The 11,634-nt window shown below is 42.6% G+C and overlaps 1 protein-coding gene across 2 annotated transcripts in view; it reads left to right on the top strand.

The window, feature by feature from the left end:
• The first annotated feature begins 3,914 nt into the window (after window positions 1-3,914).
• The window catches only part of MAP3K2 (mitogen-activated protein kinase kinase kinase 2), a 46,554-nt gene continuing 38,834 nt past the window's right edge, over window positions 3,915-11,634 (top strand). Inside the window, exon 1 of one of the 2 annotated variants that reach the window (XM_063161848.1) lies at window positions 3,915-3,981. The gene's annotated coding sequence lies outside the window, so the exon portion shown is untranslated. The remainder of the gene's footprint in view (window positions 3,982-11,634) is intronic. The other variant, XM_063161847.1, reaches the window with a different exon arrangement.

Genomic DNA, 11,634 nt, shown 5'->3' with positions numbered 1-11,634 from the left:
AGGTACATTTACCATTCTGTTAGAAATCTCTTTTTGGTTGCTTTAGTATTTACCCCTGGCTAAGCCTCTGCCCATTCTGCCTATCCCTTATCAGATATTCATTTGATGGATGAATAGGTGCTTACCAACTGCTACAATACACCACTGTCTGGTGTTATATCTGAATATGTGCCATAGAACTTTACATTTGTGACAGCAGTGTAATTCAGGGAAGGGGAACTTCTGTCAGTTTCTGTCAACTGCACTTGCCTTACCTTTTACAGATACTCTTTCTCTCTGTACTCTTAAGCAGAATATTGTTCATTCATATTTATTTAGCATAAAGTGAAGTCTGATTATTCTGTGGGTTTACTTAGTGTAAAATGAAGTCTGTGTTGTAAAATCTTCGTTCTTTAAAGATTAACAGTTGTCATGTTTGCTAAAGGGAGATCAGTCTGTGCAGTGTCATTCTGCAGTAAGGTCCCTTGTCTGCTTTAAGGTGTAAATGAACAAATATGAGGCAACCATTGCTTGTTTCAAGCATTTATGGCTGTGTTTAGTCTTCTGAACAGTCACACAGAATATCCCCTAAATCTTTAAGAAAGTGTGCTCTTGCAAGATGGTGTAATTTAATATACTTCTAATCAACATCTCCCAGTTTCTCCTTGCCATCTCAAATAGCAGCCTTGTGTTAAATGGCTGAGTGCTGCAGATGTTAGGGGAATTGTGCTATTAGTAAAGTCAACAGTGTCTGCCTTCTGGGTTACTGAATATGGCTGAGTCCTGAAGGTAAATGGGTTGCTTCATAAACTTCAGTGATGGGGTTGGAGCAGACAAACCTATCAGTACTGCTGCCCAAGATCTCTTTGTGTATATTACATTTTTACAAATCTTCCAGCAGTGGTTTAGGACTGTCCTCCCCAAGATATTTGCTCTTCCTTTCTTTTCTCATCAGCCCTACAGTGATGGTGCATTTGGATTGGGTGCAAGCACTGAGATGCAGGCACTTGTTTCCTTCTGTCATGGGAAGGCAGAGGAGCATAGCACACATGACTAGCAAAGGTTTGAAATAATACTGCTGTTTCCTCAATGCATGTGAGCTGGATTTAAGCTTATAAACAGATTGTTGGCCCTCCTGCTGGTGAGGAAAGACTCTGGCTCATGTTATAACATCCTGGCATCTCAAGCTTTACCCTACTGCAGTTCCCAGAAGAAGCCATTTTGACTTCTGTTATCTGCTCTGTCTCCAGCAGCTTGTTCCTTTGTCAGTTAACCCCTCATTTGATTAAATATATATTAAATTAATCACTAAATTATCCTTTTCTGGATGCCATTCAAAATGTGGTAACACGGTGCCATCTATAGGAAGGAGTGGTGGGGAGGCCAAGAAATATGGGAGAAAAAGAAAAATGACAGCATGCCTCTGAAAAGGGGATGGTTTGTTCCTTTTTAAAGTGTTTAGAAGCTGTGGCTTCAGTGTCAACTAATACAGGCACTTGTTAGCCTGAAGCAGTATATGTAGGAGGTGAGAACCTCTCATTGCAATGAGTATTGATTCTGGAATTCAGGGAGAGCCATTCTGCCAGATTTCAGTCAATTGCTTGAGTACACTATCCTGAGATGTGCTTACTCTATGATTTCCACCCCCACACCTCCCAACTTCTGTCACCTGTACAGGGTTTGAACTGAATGGATAAAAATAACTGATATACTTTATTTCAACTCCTGTCAGCTATTTTTTACTGTTATTTTCCATATCAACAACTGTTCCTGTAAGATTTATTTTGCATGACACATGATCCCAGAACCATGCCCATGGGTTTGGGCTGAGCTCAGTGTGAGCCAGTGTCATAAGTGCTGGTCCTTGGTGCTGATAGGTATTTTTTATCTCAGAGTCAGTATTTAGTTGTTTATGCTGTTCCTGGTACTGAAGATGCTCTGATTTCAGGATTATGGCATGGTCACACTGGTGCCTGTCAGGATGTACATCACCTCTGTCAGGCACTCTCGGGATGCTGCTCTGTGCTGGGCAGGCTTTGTGCAGCAATACAGAGCATCACAGGGCAGAGCAATGTGGGATGATCTTCCACAGTCCCTGCTGGCTTCTTCTGTAGTGAAAAAACTTTGACTTCAAAACCTACCATTTGCTAAGCCCTCCTCCATCAGTTAAATCCAGTTACAAGATGCTAAAGGTGACAAATGGCAATGAAATGGAACATTAAAGCAAGGGAAACACTGGATGTGTTTTCAAAGCTGTGTAAGCAGCTGTGGCTCATTGATTTTGCTCGATGGTGCAGGAGCATCACACATCAGCATTTTCTTGGCTGTTTCCCCATCATTTGGCAGAAAAGGTCACCTTTTTAACTTCCTCATTAAAGACTCTTGATCATGACAAGTGTCTTGTGAACACCACTGACAATTTCCCCAAGTCTGGAGCAAAGTGTCTTAGCTTTGAGATGACTATGTCTCCTGTATGATGGAATCAGTGAGTCAGTGCCTTGTGCCTTTCTTGGATGTGCTTCATCAGATGCTCTTTATCACTGTCTTCTTCAGTGCCCTTTAAAAAATATGATGGTATATTATTTTATCATTCTCTGCAGCCTATTTTGGTTGAAGATCTCAATCCGATTATGGATCTTAATGGGCAATTACTTAGTTTCATATGTTGTTCCCACTGGAAATTTACATGTAATACTTGAACAGAAGTTTAAGATTTATTTCAGAGGTTTGTTAAGGGTGACCCCAAAGTAGCCCCCCAACCCTTGTTTTGGGTAGATTTTGAGAGGTTGTCAGGATTTGCATGTCTTACACATTAAATACCTCTTAGGCCATGCCCAGAAAGCCGCATGTGAGCAGCAGCAGCGGCAGCAGCGGAGTCAGGTGCCCAGCACAGGTCACTGCTGGCTCCGTGTGAACACACCGCGCCTGGCAGTGTCTCAAAGGGCGCCGCTAAACACGCACAGCTCATTTGTGCATCTCACACACAATGGTTCATGCCTCTGAGGTTGCTGTTAAATCTGTACAAAACTAATTACAGTGCCCTGCTATTATTTACAGTCATCGGTTACTTAAGACCGCAAGGGTAGCTGTAATAGCTGCCCTGCTACGTATCAGGGACTGCTTCCTCGCTGATTAATTGAGGGTAGCATCCTTCTTCCATGCATGCACGGACTTCCTGCGGGAAGCAGGTGCCTCCTGCGGAGCGCGGGGAGCAGTGGGCGCACTGAAGGCGGCACAGCGCCCTTCTAAGTTGTGCTAAAAGCGCGCACGGCCCCGTGAGAGGCAAGTCACGGCAGCGCGGGCTGCGCTCGGGGCCCAGAGGCGGGGGATTTGTTGCAGCGAGCAATGGCAATGGCTGTACCGCGCTGCACCTTCCCGTCCTGCCCCCGCTCGGCGCCGATCCCGCAGCTGCGGACCGGCGCTGGGCCGGGCTTCTCTCAGGCTCGCCCGTCCGGGAGCAGCAGGAGCCGCACGGCCCCGGTGCCCTCAGCCCGCGGAGGGTCCCGGGCGGGATTCGAACCCGGGTCTCTCCCTGCGCGCACGCGCCCCCGCAGCCCCCGGGCGCGCGCCGCCCCCTCGCCGTGACGCCGCCGCGCGGTGACGCCTCGCGCTCCCTGCCCGTCACGGGGCCCGGCGCGCGCGGGGCGGAGCTCGCGGGCGGCAGCAGCGGCAGCCGCGGCGCTTCACGCCCGACGGGACCCCCGGCCCGGCCCGGCCCGGCCCCGCCGCGGCCGCAGCGCCCCGAGGCACCTGCCCCGCTCCTCTCCGCCGCCGAGTCGCGTCGCTCCTTCCGCGCCGGCCTCGGCGCCGCCTGTCACCGTCCCCGCCGTGCTCCGGCGCGGGCAGGCCCCGGGCCCCTTCCCCCCCTCCCCCGGGGGGGTGGGCTCCGCTCCGGAATCCTGGCCGCTCCCTCCGCGCCGCCCGCCCAGCCGGGGCTGCTCCCGCCGCCGCCGGGAAGCGCGGGGGGTCCCCGGCGGCCGCCCGGCCTCCGCCGTGACATAGGTCGGTGCGCGGGGAGGGGGCGGGCGGGGGCGGCCCCAGTGCGGGGAACCCCGGGGCGGGTTTGCCCGGGCGCCTGGCGGGGCCGCGGGGCGGGCCCGGCGTCCCGGAGGTGCCCGGGCCGGGGGCAGCGCGGAGCCGGCCCGGCGCAGGTGGAGCTGCGCGGCGGTGTGGTTGTTTGCGGTGCCGGGAGACGCGCGCTAGTGTCGCTGGCTTACATTACCGCTGCAGTGTCTTAAGTGTTTTATGTGCCTGGCGAGTATTTCTGTGTCACCCTGAACCTTGCCGTGATTGCTCGCTGATGCCGCTGTGGTTTCTCGTCTTTGAATTGCTCTGCAGTGGTAGTGCTGTGAATTGGGTATGTAGGTCAAATTCTGCGAGATGTTTTTGTCAGGGGAAAAAGTGAATGTTGGATTATTTATTCCCGTGTTGCTTTTGAAGTGCATTGCAGCACCCACGAGGTTGGGAGGGTTTTTTTGCCCTTTTTTTTTTCACCCTTGGTTGCTCTTGCTTCATAAATCTCCTTTTAGTTTTTGGCTGTGGCATTACTGAAGATCAAAGCGCGAAAACAGCTGAGAGCTTCTAAGCTGTATTGTATCATGCAGTGCCCTCTAAGAGGGTGGTAAAAGATAATAGAAGCCTGCCTTGAAATAAGGGGGATTTCTAGTCCTCGCAGCAAATGTCTCTCAACTACAGCGTTTCTTTTCTTTAAACAATGCAGCACGTTGCAGAGCGTTGGAGGCCTAAGGAATTGTGTTGCTGTGTATATGGCAGAGACGTAGCAGAGTGAATGGCTACAGGCTTGTCATGCACAGCATCTTGGGTTCTCTCGAGGCACAGCACTCACTAACGAAATAGCCTAGAAAGTATTCTTTCCTGTGGAATTCCCTCTGGATATTTTTAAGGGAAGAGACATTGATGAGCTTTTTTTGCTATTTTTCCTGCTTTCACCTATACCTTTCCTTACAGTGACTCTGTAAATAAGTGATTTCCTCAGCAATCTATTTTAAAATCAAAACTTGTTATAATTCCTGTTCCCTTTACACTGTGTGTTCTATCGTGACTGCCACCAATACGTATTGAACCCAGATTTGATTGAGGTAGCAAAGCTGCATATAATTAATTTGATTTTTCCCCCAAGGTTTTAGTGTATATTGATAAATCAGAACAGGAAGATAACATTTGTCAGATTGGCTCATTCCTTGAGAAGAAAAATCTGTGTAGAGTTTGCCTTGATGAGCTCTGTGTTGGTGTTTGAACAGGTGGTTTACCTGGCGGTAATAGACGAGTAAGGTGAAGAAAACAGAAGTTTTTGCATTGCTTGCCTTGGCTTGCTGGGATTTCTGAACTGTCAGAGGGATAGCTTGGTAATCTTAGGAGTTTTGTAGTAAATGTTATTAGGCAGAGAGCTGTGACAGAATTTAGTCGTTAGGTGAAATGACCATTATGTTTTTGTTCAATATCAGTAGGCAAGCTTTTTTGTGTTGTTTGTGCTTTATGTTGATAAAACTAATTTATGGAAAAAAAGAGTAAACATTCAAATTTTTTTTCAGTGGTTCTTTGTTATGAATGTTGGGAAAGCCAGTCAGTGCACAGGCTTGTGGAATTTAAAGCCCAGTGATTCTAAATGCAGGAGAGATTGTTTTATTATAGTTTGCTCTGGAGAAATCAAGCACAAGTTGGTCAAGCTGTAACTTTAATCCACAGTTACAGTTTTTACTTCACATTTTTTCCTGATCATTTCCTAGAAGTTGTTCATATTAGGTACAAATCAGAATGACTGGTTTTAAAAACCTTGTCATTAATAATAAGTATTTGTAGGGAACTGTGAAGAAAAAAGCTTTGAAATCTCAGCAATCTAAAATTGTATATTTTTTTCTTTCGTATTAAAGGTAGGCTGACTTTTTACCTCAGCAAACTAAGTGAGAAGTAATGAGTAATCTGGTTTGTGAGAAGTTGTTAGTGGCTCTCTAACTGGGCATCCTCTGAACTTAAAAGTAATGTTTTCTTATAAAATGCAGCCTGAGAATGATAATAGATTGATTTCCTTCATTTGTCCCCCCTCTTCCACAGCACACAGCCAGTGATGTTCTGATCTGTGGAGAGGTACCCATTTAGTTGGGAGTAATGAACATACTTTCTAGTAATATCTTCCTAGATGTTTTGTTCTGCCAACAGTATCCTTTGTTTAGACTTTTGGGAGAAAAAGAAATGAGTGATGAAGATTTGACTGATTGATGTATTTAAGCAGATCTTCAATACATTTGCAGAAAATGTCGTGTGTTTTCATGTACATGCAGGCTAATGTAGATATGTATATTGCTTAGTGACTCTAGGTTTATCTAATTAGGCAAACTGTTACATTTGCTGTCCTGAAAGTTCAATATCTAAATGAAAGCTTTTAAAATTCTCAAGTAGAACTGACAGAGTATTAAACTGACAAAAGAAAAAAAATCCATAAATTCTGTTAAACACACTGATTTTTCTGTGAGAAGAAAGAAAAATCTCTTTAGGCAGAAATGCTTCTTTTGCTATTTTAATATTTTGTGTTTTGTAGTGCTAAGGTCAAAATAGATCATGCATGTTATAATTGCATGCAGCTTGTAGAATAACATTGGAAACATGGGAATGTGTTCAGAATTCAGCATGTTATGTGTGATTCACTCCTCACTTCTGGATCTTGGCATGACATCTTGATTTAATAGTATGACAAATGAAATTTATGGCTCTATGTAAACCCATTTTCTTAGACTAACCATGCTTATTTGCAGGGTTTTCTGGGATGTTTTAGTATATGCATCTGAAATGTAATCTTTTAAACACAACAGGAAGATTGGTGACAATTAGAAAATGAAAGATGGAGTTCTGTGTTGTGATATTGCAGGGATTCTCCTGGGAAATGGGAACCCCTGCTCTAGAGATACTTGACCCACAAATACACGTGGCACAGTTTAGTTCCCATCTCAGTGAGTTTATTTGCAGTTGGACTTACTTGAGCAGGACCAAAGCCGAAGAATCTACATGTTCCTTTAAAAACTGGCATTTGGGAATTGGGGGAGTCCTGTAGAGATGTGTCTTTGTCCCATCTGTGAAGTCTTATGTGTACTTCTCTGTCTCCAATTATTGCATAGTTCTTAAGATATACCAGCATACTTTAACTCAGTTTTTCATGTGAGAGGAAAATAGTTTTCTTTAGGCTAAAGTATTTTTTCTTTGCTGAAGTATTTTTTCTTTGCTGTAATTTTGTTTTCAGCCATTTTTTTCTTTGAATCCTTCACAATATCTTTCTCACTTTCTTCTCTTCCTGTATTTCCAGTCATCATTTGTGGATTATCTGCAGCAGTAAAAGATTTTTGCTGCTTTTTGTTTTCCTGAGATGATTTGTGCCAAGCACATGAGCAATCTGACAACAGCAATGCAATAAAATTCATGTGCTTCTGATGTTTGTATTGGAAAGACTGTACTTGTGAAGCTCAGGTATGATAACAGTGATGAACATTTCTGATTTGGCTGATGGATGTGTAAGAAAGGAAGGGATTTCATGAGGTCAGCCCCCACCAGAGGCAGAAGGAAATATGCTGAAATCATGTGTGACAGACATTTGTCTGATCTTCTCTTTAAGAACTCAGAAGAGGGGAATACCACACCTCTGCGCTGGTCTATTTATAGCTGGTACATATGACTATTACTGTTGTTAGGAGGCTTTTCTTAACACTTAACTCTGTCTTGGTGCTAGTTAAGCCATTTAATTCTCATCCAACTCTTACCACTCGTGCAGGATAATGGTTTCTGTGCTCTTTTCACCAAGTCTTCATATCTGAAGACTCTTCTTCTATCTCCTTTTATTTTAGACTTCTCTTTTCTAAACTACCCAAACAGGATGTTTGTTCTTCAGTCTCACTGTGCCCTGATTTGTCTGTATCTTTTTCAAAGTTCTACAGACAGTTTTTGAGCAACAGAGTAATTAAGTTACTATGCAAGTAGCAGAAGTAACCTGGTGGCCTTATTAAAATGTCATTCTAGGGTGTGTGCATGCAGGTATGGCTGGGTTTTGTTTTTGTTTTGTTGTTGGGGCTTTTTTCTTTTCTTGCCAACAGCATCAGGTTCCTGGCTCCTGCATTTGCTAACACAGGAGCTCATACTAGTGTTTGTTGTATCAGCTGTCTCTTTCTTCAGTATAACTCCAATATATGAATTGGAGTTGTCTTTTCAAGGAATATAACTGTATTGAATTCAATCTTTATTTTGGGTTAGTTTTCTTCTGTTTAGCATTTTTAGACTTAGCAGAGTATGCACTTGCTGCTCTTCCATCTCTCTTTCCTAGCACGTGCAATCCCTGTGGCTTTTGAGCATAAGCTGCTCTACAAGAGGAAATTTGGATTGAGGACAAGTTCTCCTAGGGTTAGATGCATTTTCCACAAAACAGACCTCACTGGTCTGTTTTGTACATGTGCTGTCTTTTGGAGTAAATGATATTGCTGAGGTAATGTCTGTTAGTGCAACTGTACCTGAACAAGCCTTTTGCCATCTTGAGCTGTCATATGGTCCAGTGATGTAGCAGAAGAAATTTTAATCCTATAGGCATGTTTTATTGGAAGAATTGCAGAGTCAGCTATGGGACAGATGTGTTCAGCATGTTCCCTGCTTTTACTCCATTTTATCAGACTTATGTAAATGCTGTTATCCATAATTTTTGAGGCTAGATCACAGATGGGACAAATTTTGCAATTCTTTCAACAGTGTGTTCTTCACAAAAATTTAAATGGACACCAATAATGATGACTAGAGAAGTTCCTTTTTAGTTTCTTGCAGGAAGAAGTATTCAAGCAGTCAATGTTGATTGTATCTCACCTGTCCTTAAAATTATTTTAAAATAATTTAGACAAGAGGTCTGTAAATGTTAACAGTTTAAATGCCATGTCACTGGAAGTACACGTAGTCTCATCTTTGAACAAACATTTGAAAACTGGAAAAATCTGGATCAAGCTGTTTGAATTTATAATAATTTTTAAAAAGATAACAGAGAGCTAAAACACTGACACAAGCAGAAGTTAAACTTCTAAAGAAAAACTAAAATAAATACAACATTCTATTGAAGAGCATGAGATTTGTCACCCTGAATATCTTATTAATGCAGCAGCTGAAAACTGGTAAAGTTCAACCTGTATTTAATTGTTGTTTTGTCACACTGACTTGTGTGTTTTTAGCAGTGCCACAATTTTTGTAACTCCAGCGTAAGACTTCGTTTTAAAAGTAAAATTCAATTTGAATAGCAAATCCCCATGGGAATTGTGGAGTTTTTTTCCATAATGGCTTGATGATAACTGTCTTGGTGTTAAGTTGGGTTTAGAAAAGCGTTTTTTTTGTCCTGCTGGTAGCTGTAAGCACAATAACTTCAGGCAGGGATGACGTGGATCATGTAATGACTTCTTAATGACTGCCTTAATGAATGCCTTGCTGCAGCAAGTTCCTTCATGGAATATCTGTTATGCTTCTGTGTTTGTGATACTGGCATTGTCATGAATACTGAGTGAGATTTTTAAAAATAAATTTATATGTTATTGGTGAATTGTCTGGCGAGTTTTAGGTAAAATCTTAATCTGTCATAGAATCAAACAAAAGAAAATTCAGTATTCATCCCTCAATGAAGAGCATAAATGAATGCTTATGGAAGAGTGAGAACAGTGTAAGCATTCTTAGCTTGAATATTCTTTCAATCCCTAATTATTTTTAGTAAAGGTTGATTCTAAATCTGGAGTAGTTTTTGTGTAGCTAGTAATGTTTGGATTTTTTTCTCAGACTTTTTTTGCATGCAGCTAAATAAATGTCTGGCATCCAAATATCCTTTTGTAAGAAATTCTATAGGAATGTTAGTGGTTCTAGTAAAAACTACTCTTTTTAAAAACTTTTAAACATTTTACTGAATTCCTTTGGTGCCACCTTCCTTTGGGAGAAGAATGGAAATTCTCTGTGTGTTATAACAATACATTTCTCTGTTCATTGTACAGTTTTGTAGCCCTTTATCACTTTCTCTCCACACCCAAATGTTATTGAAACCAGAATCCTAATTTGCCTATTTCTTTCCCCCTGTAGAACAAAAGCATTCTATGCTTTTTATTGTACTTTCTCCTACTTTGCTACATCCTCTTCTGGAGTTGAAGGTCTCAGGAATGCTAATGGTGCTCAAAATGTAAAGTCAGTGATGTGTTTCACACTTTTTGTTCACAATTCCTAACAGTGGCTTTATTCCTGAGTGCTGGCAGTATTCAGTGCAGAGCCCATTGGTTTCTCATGTACAGAGTTGGAACCATTGCTTTCCTTCTTCCCTTCCACTCAACTTGGACTTTCATTCACCAGTGCTGGTAATTACTGCTTATTGCTCAGTCCTCTCTCTGATAAAGACCACCACCTCTACTGTTGTCAGTCCTCTCCTTGCTCTCCCAAACAATAGGAGTTTCAGAAAGCTCCTGTTTCTTGGGTATTCTAGAATATATTGAACAACACATACAGTTGTGGAGGCCTGCTGGTATCCTCCTTCCTTGTGAAAACAACTGTCTGTCCTTTGTCTTCTATATTTTAACCATTTATTCATGCAAGGGTAGATCTTCGTTCTCATGCTGTGACTGCAAGAGGGGCTTTGGCAAGACTTCTCCAGCACCATAAATCCAAGTAGACCATGATACTGAGTGAGATCAGTTCTTCATACATGTACACAGAGTGCTCAAAGATCTAAAAGTGAAGATCTCTTTTTGGAGAGCCATATCGGCTCCTCCCTGCTCTATCACAATTATGCATATGTCCGTTATTTGTAGTTTGTTATATGTCACACTTAATATTGTGTAACTTCTTGAAATCCCTGCATTATGCGTGTCGTCCTTTTTAAAAGATCCAGATCTGTGCAGTGGCCAAGAGGGTTGACTCCAGCCTGAGTTCTTGCTCTATTCTTTGTGCTGGCATTGATTCTGTAGAAATGTGAAGCCAGTTAGATAGGCTGATTATTAATTAAAATGTAAAATCTTTTCAGCTGGATCATCTGTTGGCTCCAGATCTCCTGCTGTAATTAAGGCTCAGCTGGACAGCAGCAGTTAGTGTAGACAAGCAGCACTGCTTTCTTGACACAAATGCAACCTTAGCAGTGGAACAGTTTTCTTAAAGCAGATAGAAGTGGGCACAGGCATAGTAATCCTTTCTTTAGAACTGTAGTTAGTTTTCCTTATTAGCTCTATTTATGAAGGTTTTTACATTTTTATCACTTGAGGGAAAAGTACAATAATGAAGCATCGTAGTCCTCATCATTTGGTACCCACTGCTAAGGGCTGTGCTGGTGCAGGGGCGAGAAGGAAACCTTATGATAATATGTTGTCTTTGTGTCTTTGCATTTCACTCTGGAGTGTTTTGGCAAACCTAGGTTTCTATTTTTACATTTTGGTTTAAGTGTTATTATGAGGGTTTGGGTTGAGTTATGATTTTTTTTTTGATTCACAGGGAGCTAAAGATCAAAGTGGAAAGTGATGAGGAGTTTGTGCACTTGACCACTTAGCACTCTTAGTGTTTTAGCCTCTGTGATTCATCCAGTTTAAAACACAGTGCCGACTGCATGTGGGTAAAAACTTATAAATTTGTCCATTTAGACCTGTGCAGTGACACCTGCTTGCT

This window comes from Melospiza melodia, chromosome 8, assembly GCF_035770615.1.
Source record: "Melospiza melodia melodia isolate bMelMel2 chromosome 8, bMelMel2.pri, whole genome shotgun sequence".
NCBI classification, from domain to species: domain Eukaryota; kingdom Metazoa; phylum Chordata; class Aves; order Passeriformes; family Passerellidae; genus Melospiza; species Melospiza melodia.
This window is presented reverse-complemented; position numbering and strand designations above follow the sequence as displayed.